Source organism: Ursus americanus, chromosome 13 (genome assembly GCF_024610735.1).
Source record: "Ursus americanus isolate L20-20 chromosome 13, mUrsAme1.1.p, whole genome shotgun sequence".
Lineage (NCBI taxonomy): Eukaryota > Metazoa > Chordata > Mammalia > Carnivora > Ursidae > Ursus > Ursus americanus.
The window spans coordinates 12,353,021-12,369,309 of record NC_142139.1 but is presented as its reverse complement, the minus strand read 5'-3'; the positions used below and the strand labels follow the sequence as shown (position 1 = coordinate 12,369,309).

General features: G+C 34.7%; 1 long non-coding RNA gene across 4 annotated transcripts in view; it reads left to right on the top strand.

Annotated features, from left to right (window-relative positions):
• LOC123793334 (uncharacterized) overlaps nt 1-16,289 on the top strand; it is a 500,602-nt gene that overhangs the window by 452,117 nt on the left and 32,196 nt on the right. The window contains exon 8 of one of the 4 annotated variants that reach the window (XR_006779914.2): nt 12,031-14,280. The exons of the other annotated variants lie outside the window; for them this stretch is intronic. This is a non-coding gene — a long non-coding RNA (uncharacterized LOC123793334). Of the gene's footprint in view, nt 1-12,030; nt 14,281-16,289 lie in introns of those variants that run through there. 4 annotated transcript variants of the gene reach the window in all.

The following is a 16,289-nucleotide window of genomic DNA, read 5'->3' as shown; positions in this document are numbered from 1 at the left end:
CTCAGTGTATATTGCTGAAGGTTGCCCTTCAAAAATTATTTGAAACATTTATTTTGAAATTTGTAGAACACCTGCCAAACCTGTGATGATGGTATCTCCAAAGTGTGCCAAAGGCACCAAATGGCAGCAAATCAGGATGCATTATTGTGCTGAAATACATGCATTCATTAAAAATAGGCAAACGATATATGCAAATACACTAACTTATTTTTTTCAGAATTTGAAAATGATTTCCTGCTTGGTTCCGATGTAACATTTAACAAATATTTCCCCCTTAGGAAGATGGGCAGCAGCATATACACGGACAGAGACCACAGCTGACAGGGCAATTTGATCAGTCCCTTCTTCTGAGGTCTAATGGTTTCCCTAAGGACAATTTTCAGTGTTACCATCTTTTTGGTTTTTTGCTTTTTTGTTTTCTCAAAGACAAACACCTTCTCCAATGATTGTGCTTCTCTGAAAGCAAAAACCAATTTGTAATCAAGAGAGGGCCAATAAATGGCAATAATAGATAAAATGTAACCTTAAATAAAGGGATGACCTTGATGACTTTGTCGTTGTTTACTTAAAGAGTAATTGATCATTTCCCATTATTTTATCTCTTGCCTAATCTCAGCCTCCCAATTTCATGCAATTTACCTCCATGTTTTCTAAAACGGATTGAGTTATTTATATGGTTTAGAAAGAAACACCCAGCTGAATGCCTGCCCCATATTGAAAGCTCAGTAAGTGGTCATTCTATGCTTACTTTTCCCTTTCTTTTACTCAGCAGCAACTTTAGTGTGATTTCTTCTCTGTGGTTGCAATGGATTGAGAAATAACCCTGCAGGAAATATTTGAAGGGAAAAAATTATAATGATTGGGCAGAAGACTATAACAGATTTAAGCAGAGCCTGAGTTAACTATAAAGGAAGAAGACTAAAAAACCACTTTTTTAAAAGCATATTTTTATCATAAGAAATCAAAAGCCTTTTCTTGGCATTTTTTTAAGACCATAGTTGAATTCTCCTTATCCATAGTTGAATTATGCTCAGCAGAGAATGTTGAACTGAATCGCCCAAAGTCAGTCTAGCTGATCTTGATAGTAGAAACAGAATAAGTTCTGAAGCAATAAACTAATACAGATTTTTACTCAGATTATGTTGGGGTTTATTTTTAAAAAGGAAAAGATAGGAAGATAGTGCCCATAAGTTTCTAAAATTATACTCAACTAATATTTTCTTGATGGAAATCAGAGATTTTGTTGTCTGAAACATAAATCTCTAAATGGGAAGTAATTTTTATTATGAGATTTTCATTTCATTCTATTTTTCAATTTAAATAATGAATAAAAAATAAGTTAGTAGAAAGTCATCACGATGAAAAGTCAATAAAAAGTGATATTTGAGTTTACCTGGAAGCAAAGCGAGTAAGTTCACCTTGGTATATATCTGCCATCCTAAGATATTCATGAAAAATTTTATGTAATTTAGATTTAGTAACAGTCACTTAAATCACAAATTGTTACCAAAGACAAGTCAGTAGGTTAGTTTATATCTTGCTTTGATCTTTATTAACTGCTATGAAAATCATATAAACATTCTTAAGGTTCATAATTGTAAAACGCTGTTGATATTGTTAGTAATGATCAGCTTCCTGCTGTGTCTCTGTGCACATTGCGATGTTTTGGATAAAGGAGAATGTTTCAAAATATGTAGATGAATTATTTGAAGTGTCCTATATCTTTGAAATTATTGTTTTGGAATTTTCATAGCCATGTCCCATGGTTCACCTTTTTTTTTTTTTTTTTTTTTTTTTGAGGAAAAGAAAGAAAGAGCAATAACTGTATTTTCGATGTCTCTGAGAGTTAGAGACATTTTATGGGTCTTTGTAATAATTTGACTACTGCAGCTGTTCTTTGAACTGAAGCCACACTTCAGGTGTGACTGTGCTGCTGCCACCGTGTCAGTCTGGTGGTAGTCATGAGGATGTGCTGTGTGGGTACGTGTGCAAAACACAGAGGAGTCCTCCTTGGGAAGCATTCTCCTGCCCATCTGCTCTTCAGGACAGACCCTCAGTCAGATTCCTGCCAGACACTGCCTTCCAGAGACATGCAGTGACTTAGCCTGTGGTTTTGTTGTCACTGAAGAAAAATCACTCTCCTGACATCAGACCAGTCTGTGAGGATTTGGTTCTTGTGGATAGCTTGTTGCCAAGTGTTGCTTTTCCACCTCATACTGTGTTTAAATGTTGCAAAATTTTCTTAAAAACCTGAAAAATATGTGAAAATGTGCTTCAATGATTGGTACATAAGAGATACTATGTAAGTGCTAGCTTTAAAGTGTTAGCTATTAGTAGATTCCCACATATAAAGAAAATTAAGGCTATAAAGCGTCAAATGATAAACAGTGGATTGAATAGGAAATTGGTGATAAGTGAAATAATTATGTTGAAACTGGCTAGAATATTATGCCACTGTGCCATATATTTTAATGTTATTATCTTAATATACAGGCCTCACTTCACCGTGACTCATTTCTATTTGTTTCTTTACTGCTTCCTTTCAGTATCCTGACCTAAATATTTAATTTTTACCTAATTATTGATATCCCATTTTAGAGATGAGGAAATTGAGGTATAGTGGGATAAAATTACTTGCCAGGGGTCATACAGCTGGTAAATGGAAGAGCCAGGATTTTAATCCTAACTGCAGCTCCAAATACCATGTTGTTAACCACTGGGATACTCTGCCCTCCCTCGGCCTGATGTTTTATAGAACACCCTATTTGGATTCCTTTCTTCAATCGATTTATTCATGAGCCATTAGTAATTGTGCATTACTGTGTGGGATAGTCTATCATAGGTGGTAAAGATAAGTTGCCAATAAAAAGAAACAGGTCCTTAAGTGACTATTTCCACATATGACCGCATAGTAAATGTTATGTCTTGATGAAGAGCTTCTCAATATTGTCTACAAATCACTGTCAAAAGAAAGGAATAATTGAGATGAGGGATCCAGTCATAACTCGTAAAGAGAAACCCTCTGCTAAGGCCTGTGAAGAGAGCTTCGTACCTCTCCCCAGCCCAAACCCCTCAATAGTTGCATTTCTAACTTAAATTGCTCATGCTACGTTTTGAGCGCACTTCATTTAGTCTTGTCCTTAGGTAAAGATGGGTATAGTTGTTGAATATTCCTGTGTTTAGACATTTTGTATATTTGAAAATTATTATATATTTGAAATGTCTAATTTTCAGGTTGATTAAACTCAGTTCCTTTGCCATTTCCCATACATTTTATTTCCCAGTTCCTAAAATACATTTTAACAAAGGATTACTGGTTAATATTTATGTTGAAATATAATTTCAGCCTGCCGTAACATTTCTATTGTAAATCAATTGCTTATATTAGGAGAAATACATAAAATACATTTATTATCTGTTTTAATGTTGTCTTCTTTCTACATTAAAAATGCTTAGTATATAGGAGGAAAGAAATATTGGGATTATTTTGTAAACAGAAAAATGAGCAACTAATTAGATAGCTATTAGACTGTAATTTTAAAGAAGCTGAACAGTGCTACTTGGTACATTGAAGCATCTGTTTTATCCTTGTTCAATGTCAGGGGAAAGTCACTGGCAGTTGTAACTGTCAAGGTCTCTGTTGTAGCTCTGATGTCTTGCCAAGATGTTTAAAAAGAAAATCGTACTTATTTAAATGCGCAACCCAAGGGCCTAGTGTTACCTTATCTATTCAGATAAAAATCATAGCAAATAAAAATAACAAATTTCTCACAATGAAAATTAATATTCTTTTATAAGTTTATCGGAATCATTTACCTTAGGAACAGAACACATTTTCTTTTGTGGCATGAATATGCCAATTATATTACATCCTGTATATTAATCAAATAGCTGATTTTAAAGTAATGCAGAGCCAAGGTAACAAAAACCAAAGTGTTTTCTTAAAATAAATACTATTGATTTTCTAAGAACCCACTGGAAATAATGAAATAAAAAGAGATCCATGGCTTCTAGCTTCCCAGCATCACTGCCCATAGAGTGTTTAAAGTGCTCTAAAAGAAAAGAAGTGATTAGAGAGTTGATGGATGAGCCCCTCAATTTATTTCTTTAAAGAAAAATTTCTCTATCTTACAGCTAAAGCCACATGAATTGCTCAAAGTCAGATGACTAGATGAATTCTTTATTGAAATGACAATGAAAATAATTACATTGTTAGATTGTCAGCTTTTTAAAAAACTCTTTTGGCAATCCAGACACAGTGACATTAGTAACAAAGACAGTGAACATTTTTTAAAACAATGTCCCTTAAAACTTTCTGAATGCAATATCATTGAATTGCCATTTTGGTGTGATTACTCAAAATAAAGAATGAATTTTTTGAGACATACCAGGTAATGGAAGAGAAAACAGACCTTTAGTACTTATAAACTTAAAGTAAGGGGAACATCTCAGTTGTTTAGAGGGCTTCCCCCTCAATTTCGAAATTCCTTATTTATTTGATAAAAAGCATACTTAAATCTGGTTAGCTAATTTAATATGGATACACTAGGAAAGAATGAGGTTTATCATTATGGCCCATTCTGACATACATGGCAATAGTGAAATTTTAATCAGAACATAAGTAAGATTTTGTGAAAAGAATAATTAATATATGCTAAGAAAGATACTGAACAAAAGAATAGTTGTTTTATAAAATCTTCCCTCTTTTCATTCTTTTCACTTTTATTTCAAATATTAAAAAGGAAATGAAAAAATAGTATGAAATTACAAATTATTCTTTTTATTTGAATACATCTGTCAGTCTTTCATGTTTGATACACATTTTTTTTTTTTTAATGTAAGCCTTTAGGATATGTTAGCCACATAGTTTAAGAAAAACACTTTCTGGTGAAGAAACTAAGGCAAAGGTACTCTTGTCTCATCTTTCTGGTAGAAATTCAGAGTTCCCATTTGAAGTTATGCCCTTTGTTTCTACATCTTGATTTGGTACGTATACCTAATCCTTAAAATGTAATTGCTTATGACCAAATTCTGGACTCCATTTGTCCTGACAGATGATTTCCAAAGTTGGAACATAGATATTTTTGATTTACTTTAAGTAGAAAAATCTAATTTTCAGAGAAAAAAATATGAAGGAAATGCTGCTTTTATGGAATAAAAGTGTAAACTAGTTAATATCACATTGAAAACCTAAGTTTTGCTGCAACTTTTAGTGTTTTTTGTTGTTGTTGTTGTTATTGGTTAAATAGGGGCACCTGGGTGACTCAGTCAGTTGAGTATCCCTCTCTTGGTTTCAACTCAGGTCATGATCTCATGGGTCCTGAGATCAAGCCCCAAGTCGGCTCTGCACTCAGCGGGGATTCTGCCTGAAGATTCTCTCTCTGTGCCCCTCCCCACCTCTCAAATAAATAAATCTTAAAAAAGACCTTAAATATAAATTTTTTCTCTATATAATCTTCACATTAAAGATAAAAAACTGGGTGCAACATTTCCTTTATTTCATTTCTCCATGTTATAGAAAGGGGACTGATTTAGATATCCTTTTCTTAATATCTATGTTGATAGTCATAATTTTTATTCATACTCTTTGCTTTGATTAGTCAGAAGTTATTCTGTATAATACATTTCAAAGTTGCTTTACATCAAAAACTAGGGATGTACTGTATGGTGACTAACATAATATAATAAAAAATATTATTAAAAAAAACAAACAAACTTGCTCTGCTTTTGTAGGGCAGTTTTTTTTTGTTTTTGTTTTTTAAGAGAGCGTGTGTGAGCTGGGGGGGAGGGGCAGAGGGAGAAGGAGAGAGAGAGAATCTTAAGCAGGCTCTATGCTGAGCATGGAGCCCCACACTGGGCTTGACCTCACAACTCAGAGATCATGACCTGAGCCAAGATTAAGAGTCAGACTCAACTGGCTGAGCCACCCAAGCTCTCCAGGCCTGATTTTTTAAATATACATTTTTATGGGAACTATGTCTTGAACTTTTTCTATAGAAAATATGTAACCCAGGGTGCCTGGGTGGCTCAGTCAGTTGAACGTCTGGCTTTAGCTCAGGTCATGATCCCGGGATCGAGCCTCATGTCGGGCTCCTAGCTCATCAGGGAACCCGTTTCTCTCTTTCCCTCTGCTCCCCCTACTCATGGTCTCTCTACTCTCTTTCTATCTCAAATGCATAAATAAAATCTTAAAAAAAAAAAAGAAAAATATGTAACAGTCATTGTAATCTAATAAAATAAGTGTTGATAAACTGTTTGAGTTAATAGTATATTTACTTATTGAAAAGTTCAGTGCCCAGTAGAAACCTCTTACTACCCTAAAGTGCAGCAAAACTGGGCTGGGATTGAACTGAGCAGGGAATCCCCTCTGCTCTTTCCTCATACATTCCATGTATTATGTGCTTGGGAAGGCTTCTGTGGGCAAAGATAAGTTTGCTTTTGCTCTTGAAAACACTGGTTTGTTCTAGCATGTCTCTGAGCTCTTCTATTTTATTGCTACCTAAGAGGAAAGAGCAGTGGTTTGGAAATTGAGCAACCTGTTTCCTTCTTTTATCTGTCACCTCTATTGCTAGGACTTTGGGTATACCTCCTGATCTCTGCGTAAATGTCTTTTTTTAATGAAACAGGAGTGTTAGGCTCCTATGGCATTTTCCAGATTGAAAATGCAATGTCTATGACTCTGTAAAAGTCTCATCTGTAACTCTCCTAGCCGTCTTGAAAAATAAGTCTCTGCAAGCTGCTATGGTGTTACTCTGACTGGTTAGACCTAAAGATTAACCTTTTGGATTATCCCAACGATTATAGTACCCTTAGCCTAATTAGGTGGTCAGCTTCCTTCCTCCTTCCCTCCCTCCCTCCCTATTTTTGAATATAGCTAACACACATTAGTTTCAAGCGTACAAGATAGCAATTCAATATACCCATCCACTATGCTATGCTCACCATAAGTATACCTACCATCTGTCGCCATAACACCATTAGAGTATTATTAACTATATTCCCCATGCGATGCCCCCCCCCTCTTGAGACCTACCCATTCCATAACTGGAAGCCTCTATCTTCCCCTCCTCCATATCCATTCTGCCCATTTTCCCACCCTCCTTCCCTCCAACAACTTAGATGCTCAGCTTCTAAGATGACAAATTCCATGATAAACTTCAATGGTAGCAAGCATCTGTGATTTGAAAAATATCATTCAGTTTTCCTTGAAACATCAGAACTTTAATTGTTTTACTAATCTAGTTTAGTTCTATTACTTCATCCAATGATTGACTCAAACTTGCTTTAAAATAGTACTAATTGATATATGCAAATAATGAATCATGGAACATTACATCAAAAACTAAGGGTAATGACATTTGCAATGACTTTCTGATATTTGGCTTGGAAAATCAATGAATTCTTGTGTCTCAAACAGAGACTTAAGAAGTAGATGTTTTGACTTAAGAGTATATACTTGGATGATATGATATATGCTAATGTGTAAGTAAATGTTTCATAAAAGATGCATCAGTTGTTATCACTTTTATCTCTTGTACTAGAAAATAAAATGCAGATACAGAAAAACACAAAACAAATGTATGGCTCAATGAGGTATTTTAAGGTGAACACCCTTGTAACTACCACTCAAGTCAATAAATAGAACTCAGAGACCTCTCCATGATGCCTTTACCAGTTCTAATCCCCTCCCGCCTTCCAAAAGTGATCATTATCCTGGGGCGCCTGGGTGGCTCAGTCATTAAGCGTCTGCCTTCAGCTCAGGGAGTGATCCCAGAGTCCTGGGATCGAGTCCCGGGATCGAGCCCCGCATTGGGCTCCCTGCTTCATTGGGAGCCTGCTTCTTCCTCTCCCACTCCCCCTGCTTGTGTTCACTCTCTCACTGGCTGTCTCTCTCTGTCAAATAAATAAATAAAATCTTAAAAAAAAAAGTGATCATTATCCCGGTTACCACTTCTTGTGCTCCTTTATAATGTTACATCCATGTGAGAAATCCTAGCTAACATAATTTAGTAATTTTGCTCTCTTTTAAGTCGTCCATAGTCTGTTGAAGAATGCTCAGTATTTGACCTGTAGAGGATGTGATGATTTAGATTTCAGAGTTAGTATACGAGTGTCTGCATATGTCTTTTTTGTGATGTTATCTGCAGTTATCCTTAAGGCACAGGTCCATTAATTCATTGGAAGCTGCAAAACAAAATCATATTCTCAGTCTATCACTTCTATTTATTAATTAAGTACTTTTAGAGAGAGACACTGTTTGGTTACCCTTGGAATACTCAAATTGTAAAGCCATGATAAATGCTTGAGTGTATCCTTTTATTTGCATGACACTTGGTTCCCTATAACTTCAACATTAACCAATTACTTTTTTTTTTTCAGTAGTTGAACACAAGTTGATTTTTAATTCCCATAAAGTCCCATCACAGGACTCTGGGACTCTCCAGAACAGCTGCTCACCATGTAGGGGGCTCAGCATTTCAAACAGCTTTGAGTTTCCGGCCCCTTTTTCTGTATGGGTTTCCACAACTGAGGCAGGAAAAGCACTAGAGTCTTGCACCAACAAATTAAGGCTTCAGCCCAGAACAAATTACTTTTTAAATATATTATGAATAAAGGTGCGCTATCATTGCCAATGAGCACCTCTTCAAATTGGCTCTTGAACCATTTTGACATGACTGTAATAGTCTTTGAAGGCTTTCTCACTGTCTGATTTGGAAATATTTTACTCTGATTCTGTTCATTTCCTGCTCTAGGACTGGAATCAGCCATTTCTCCATGAAACCCCAATTTCTTTCAGTGCTAAATGGAAATTAAAGGCTACAATCTGGGAATTGAGAATGCTCATTGTAACTGGATTGCATTCCATAACTATGCAGTCAGCAAAACACAGTAGAAATGAATACCACAATAGCATGAGTTCATATGTATATTTCTAATTCAAATGTAGTTCTACAGGACTTTTTAAAATTAACTCTTATATATTACATCTGTATCTCCTTTCTTCCAAACAAAAAATACTCATTCAGTATTACAAATGATGATAGTTTGAATAACTCATAATTACTTATTTGCTTTATACAACACTAGATATCCAATAATCTCTGAATAACAATATTAATGCTACCGCCTCTAATATAATTAATGAGAATAAACATGTTTTTTTCATAAAAACCATTCTCATTTATTTCATGATTTAAAAAATCTGAATATACAGCTGTTCAAACAATACTTCCTCCACTTTAGAAATTTTTTTTTAAAGATTTAGTTATATATTTGGGGGGCTAGGCAGAGGGAGAGGAAGAGAGAGAATCTCCAGCAGACTCCCTGCTGAGCACAGAGCCCAACCCAGAGCCCAAGAGATCATTACCTGAAGATCATGACCTGAACCAAAATCAAGAGTGGAAAGCTTAACTGACTCAGCCACCCAGGCGACCGCTCCCTCCATTTTAACCTTCCTTTAGTCTTAACCCAGATCTGCAAACATCCACAGGCTTACTGCTGGCCACAATTCTTATGGTAATCTTATATAGTCATTTCAGTAGTCTGAAGTCCATTCTCTAGTAAATTCCTCAGGAAGGGCTTATAGGAACAATATTTCCTGAGTTCTTACGTGTGATAATAGTTTGGACTTTTATAGTTGAAATCAGTTTTGCTGATTTTAAACCCTCATTTTTCCCCTTGCATATCTTAAATATGTTCCTCTATTTTCCTCAGGGTTAAAATTCTCTTACTGTCAGAAAGACTGATGATGAGATAATTTTTTCCCCTTATGTTGACTTATAATTCAATTTCTTTCTGTGCCTAATGTCAAAAAGTGTTTTTTTCTTTGAAGCCAAGTACTTCTTGGCATTGTTTATTTTGGGACTATACTCTCATGTATGTGGTAATGTTTCAGTATGTAATTTTAATGCTTTATATAAGGAAGTTTTCCTGAATTGTAATTTTTAGTGTTTTTCCCCCCTAACACTTCCTCTATTCTTTGTCTGCTATTAATGTTTGTTGGACCTTCCTTCTTGGACACTCGTTGCTTATCTTTAATATTTGTCACTTTCTCTCTCTCTTAATCTCTTTCATTTACATCTGGATTTTTAAAATTTTCACTTCTTTACCTTCTATGTCTCCTTAGGTGTAAACTGTTGTGTTCATTTTTGTTTGTGTTTCTCTAATTCATTCTGTATTTCTAAAAAGATGGTTTCTTTTATTTTTATTTTTTTCTTGAGTTCTATCAATATGCTTGAGTTTTTCTTTCATGTTATTTTTAATGTGTTTTTCATGTTTTAGTAATTTTTAATGTACTTTAGCTCATCTTGAACTAGCATGTAATAGTTCATTTAAACTACATATGTATATATTTTTTGGCATGCTTTCATTTAAAAACTTTGTATGGAATTTTACCTCAATACTTTTTATTTCCTAAATTGATGTGAAATTATTATTTTCTGAACTTTAAGCAGGCGATTTGGAAGAGTTCCTAAACCTCTCAATTCTTCTCTTATTTTCATCTGACACTGAAAGTATAGAAGCTTGTTTTCTAAGATTTCCTAGTTTTGTTTCCCTCTTCACTTTTCTCTGAAAAATTTCTTTCTTTCATCTCTATTGTAATTATCTTCCTCAATTTTTATTTCGCTCCAGGTAGTTTCTCCTTAGCTTAGGAGATCTAACTGGTCACTTTGAGATTTCCCAGGGACCAAAATGCACTGGTCTTTTTAGATTATTTTTCCTGTGGATCCCTCAACTCATCTCATATTGGTTTTGGCAAAAACACGATCAGTTTCAGCTGCTGTTGTCACTTGGCACTACCATTGTCTGGGTGTGGTACATATTCTGAGGTTCTCCTTTTCTTCTGTCAGACACCGTGCTGCTTTCCTCTGCTTCCTCATGCACAGAAGCTGATAAAATATGGGTCTTCTGATCATTGGAGGTTGGTCCTCAACCAACTGTATTTTGAAGTTTATAGGGATACCTTACCACCTTGCTTTGCTATAAATATTGTTTATGAGTTATGGATAACACTCTTCAGCTGTTTTGTATGTCTTATTGTCTAGTTGCTCCATGTTTATGAGAATCAAAAATTATATTACCATAGCCATCCTCTTATAATCTCCCTGTCCCATTCCTTCCCCTGCCTTCCTTTTTTTTTTTTTTCCTTTTTCTTTTGACAACACAGCACAGTGTTTAAGAGATTCTGCAGCCAGACTGCATGGGTTCAAATCCCAACTCTACCACTACAATCAGTGTTACCTTGGCACACTGTCTCCTGAACTCTAAAATTGTGATAATAACACGATGTATCTTAAAGGATTGTTATGGGACTAAATGAGTTAATATTTTAAAGCATTTATAATTATGCCTGTACATGATAATTGCAATGTATGTGTTTGTTAGGTAAATTTCAGCCTTAATATACAGTATAATAGTCATTTAAAAATTCAGTTAATGTATCATTCAAAACAGAAAAATACCATCCCTGCCATTCCTTTATTATCTTATTAAAAACTATTCATATCCTGATTCCCCATTTGTTAGCCTATTAAAGGATAGGATAGTTATTTTGGAATGTGTTGGGATGGTTCTTTGATGCAGACCATTTATTGAGAAAATAATAATAATATTAATAACAAAAGCAACAGTAATATCAGAGGCATTGCCACAATTAATGTGATGATGATTATTATCTATTACCCATTAATATGATGATTAATGATTACAATAGTATTCTAAAGGTTAAATAATTATGAAGAACTAGGAACAAACTAAGAATTTTATAAAAGCTCATAGAAGACTATCAAAGTGACATTTGGAAAAGAAATTATAAAATATTTTTTTAAAAAAGAACTAGCTTTATAAGCATGTGAATTTAGAGGAAAGCAAGCAAGCCAGTTACTTTAACAAGAACCATAAATGCCTTGTTAGAGAAAAGCATGGTGAATCAATCAGAGTTAGTGTACTGGCTAATATGTTGTCTTTTGATTGGTTTCTCCATTATTGGCCTATCAAGGTTAATTTTGTGTGTGTTTCAACTTACCACAGGTTATTGGTTTGTCTTCTCATCCACAGCAGAGTTCAAAATGAGCACAGCTTCCCCACAGGGCAAGTGCTATGAGCAGTGTAGCAGATCATCTGCTTCAAGGTCTTCTTCCTGCTACCAGGTGTGTTGCTCGACATGAGGCCAAGAGTGTGAACTATTTGCACTGAGAAAAAACAGCAGTGAAATCGAAAATATTAGCATGTGGTATGAATATAAGTCAATTCTCACTGTGGTTGCATCCGGTTCTCTTCTGCATGATATGCCTTCTTCGAGCTCCGAAGAAAAGGGGTCATTTTCTTTTTCTCTCCTTTAAATCCCCATTCCTCATTCTATTTTCCAAATTCCAAATTTACAATTATGGCCAAGGTAAACCTGCTTAACTTATGCAGCTTAGAATTCTAGAACATGTCCCATAGCATGAATATTTAAAGAATAATGTGCATATGTGGTGAAAATTGGGAAGTAACTCCAATTCACAAAAATTTTAAATTAAAATATTTATTTCCAAGTTGGCATGAAGTTCTGAGGAATATGACACTCAGCACCAGGCTATCACTACAAATTCTAACTTTGCATTTCACAATCATCCACTATCAATGTATTATATGAGTGTGTGCTTTTGACAAGTAATGTGGATGAAATTGTGGCATGAGCCTTGCTAATGTGTGGCTTACACATTGGAGTGAATAATAAAAAACTGAATAAATTATTTGCCAAATTTCAAGGTGTTTTTGCCACATCAATATTTTGAAACATCCCTTACTTTTTAGATATGTTGAACACTTGATATTTCAACATTTATGGTTAATTTTGGTCATATTTTGCATATGACTTAATTGACTAAGATGAATGGCTTCATAGGCATTTCTTACTGTCACTACAAAGCCAGTCTAATTAAATTTTATGTCCCTCATTATTAGTGTTTGTGACTACTTCTCAGTTCCTGGTTAGAAAATTAAGAATATTTTGATACTAATATTGTGACAAGTGATATTTTGGACTGTTCTAATTCTGGAAAATATAGCATACATATTACCCTTCTTTTTGTTAAAAATGCCCATTATTTGAATTAAAAAGAAACTTTGCATTTCCCATTGAGCACCAGAAAGTGAATAATACTTTTATTGTTTTCAGTTGAAGGTAATTATTAAGTTACATTCCTAGCCTTTTCTTCTTAAAATGAGTTACAAAAAGGCTGACTGTCATATCACTTTTGAAACATGCTTAGCAAGAAATATATGACAGAAAATTATTTGTTTAGAGAATACCTTTGTGAGTGTGTTATCTTGTTACACTCTCATATACAATATGCATATTCACACACAATTTCAAAGGAAAAATATATATTTTATAGAAAGTTATAATTTATATAATCAAATAATAAAAGTAAATTTAAGCTATTCAATATGCAATTAAATTTCTTTTGTGCAGCAAAATAACTTTAGGAATATTTTGGTATAAAGCTAAGATATGATTTATAGGGAGTTGGTAGATAGGGACTTGATTCAATCTAATTTATTAGAGAGTTTGAAATGGTGAGACAACAGCTCCATACTACTTCTAGGAAAAATTTTAATGAAGGTAACAATTTTTGTAATTTTCCTATATTAACATCCACTTACTGCTGTCCCTATCCCTCTTGGTGTATGTTTTAAAAGTTATTATTTTCCTTTGCTAATTTCTTTTTTCTGAGCCATTGGCCCCGGCCTTACTTCATTTGGAACTACCCTTCCTGTTTCAGGGCAGGGATACAATCTTATCAGACAATGATCCAATAAATGAGAATTTAATATCAGTTCACTCCCTTTTAGTTCACCTACCTGGACATTAAGATGACCACTTACTCATCATTCAAAGCTTATCACCAGATTCAGTTTTCCCCCACTGAAATTACATATACTACAATACCTGGGGACAGTGTAAGTCAACATTCCTGGCAACTTACTATGTGCTAAGCACAGAGCAGTAGCTTTACATACTTGATTTCTCAAGACTCTTTCAAATGCAAATATATTTTAGGTAAAAATGAAGGGAAGTTATTGGCCTTCTAAGCAGCAGGGTCCATGTATGGATTCAGGCACAGCTGGATTCAGGAGCTCAAAAATGATATTGGTACCATGTTTTAATTTTTATTCTATCTTTGTTTTGGTTTCATTCTACAGGAAGTCTCCTTTTACATGGCTAGGAAAATGGATGCCTGCAGCCACAGATTCAGATCCTCCCAGTGGCTATATATAAATAAATATGATCATACATATAAATATAAATGTAAATGTATAACATAACTTATGATATATCTTAATTCATTTGATATTCATAATAACCCTTTGAGGTAGATACTATTTTTTTTATCTCAATTTTAGATACGAGGAAACGGTAATACAGAAAAGTTTAAATAACGTTCATAAGATCACACAACTCCATAGTGACAGATCCAGGGTCCCAACCCAAAGGAGTCTCACATTAGAATCAATGCTCTTTACCACTCCATTCACTCTACTCCACTCTATTAGTGCTGTGTCTAAATAGATAAACAGAAGTCTGTAATTACTCAGCATTATTTATGTCCCTACTCTTGAACTGATCTTTGTGCGTCTTGAGATGAAACAATAATTCACCTGGAAAGACAGATACTGGAAATACAAAAACGAGAGGTGTTGTGATGGTACTGTCCAGTGGCCTCTGGGTCACATACTTATACTTTGGGTTGGGGAAGAAATGGAGGGCTTGCTGTTAGGCTGATACTCCCACCATTCCTAGCTGATGAGTAAAGGATAATTTTGTAAAAGCAAAATAGATTTGTTTGCTTGGATTTTTTTGGACACAAAAGAATACCTTGAATTCTGTGTGACAAAAATAATATTCATTACTTTCAGCTGCTTAACACCCACATACCTGTGGTTTTTAAACTTGTCCATAAATTCTTTGATACTACTCCTTCAAAAGATTCTCTTCACCTGCTGTGTGGACTTTGTGACTCACATCCAATATCTAGAATGTTCTAAAAGTGAAGGTATACATGACTTTTGGAGGAAGTCATAATGGGCATTACAGCTCCCTCGTCTCACTCTCTCCTGGCTCACTCGCTCTGAGTGAAACCAGCTGCCATGTTGTGAGGACACTCAAGCAATCTCACAGAGCAATCCATGTGGCAAGGTACTGAAGCCTCCTGCCAACTACTAAAATGATTTGATAGTTCTCTTTAAAAAGATTAAAACAAGAAAAACTTTGTTTTATATTTACCAACATGTTTATCATTTTTTAAATTATGCTTTTTATTTCAATTACAGTGTAGTTAACATACAGTGTTATGTTTCACATGTACAATATAGTGGTTCAATAATTCTATGCATCATTACTCAGTGTTCATCATGATAAGTGTACTCTTAATTCCCTTCACCTATTTTACCCATCCCCCATCCCTCTCTCCTCTGATATGCTTTATTTTAAATGAGTACCCTCAGTTAAAGTTTTTTTCAACAAGAATATTTTTTACCTGAAGCATACTTCAGAAGACATGGTTCTAATATATATGATATAGATAACATATATATAACATATATATAATATATATATGATACTATATATATATCTCATTCCATTTAAGAAAAATAGAATACACTTTTTCTTCAAGTACACACGGAGGAATCCCCTAGTTAAATCACATAAAAAGAGACATAACAAATATTACAAATTTAAGAAGACTGGTGTCAGGTCTCATTTCATAAGCAGATCAGAGCACACCTAATTAAAACTCACCACATTCAGACCAGGGACCAAATGCCACCCCCAGCAGGCAAGGAGAGCCTCTGCAGATGACTAGCCTGAAGGAAAGAGCAGCCAGAACACAATGGCAGAGCACATGCAGCACACACTGGAGACACTCCCTGAAGTGCCAGTCCCTGGGCACTCCATGACCTCTTCTTCACAAGGCCATTACTTTCAGGAGCAGGAGAAATAACTGACTTTTCTAACACAGAGAAGAAAGCAGAGACTTAGACAAAATGCCAAGATGGAGGAATTTATCCCAAATGAAAAACAAAACAAGGGCATGGCAAGAGATCTAACTGAAACAAATATATGTAACATGGGGAACTTAATGCAACAATCATAAGGATACTCTCTGGGCTTCAGAAAAGAATAGGAGACATCAGTGATACCCTTACAATAGAGATAAGAGAGTTTAAAAAGAATCAGAGATGAGGAATGGAATAAATAGATTAGAAACAGGCTTGATGCAGTGAGTAGCAGGCTGGAAAAA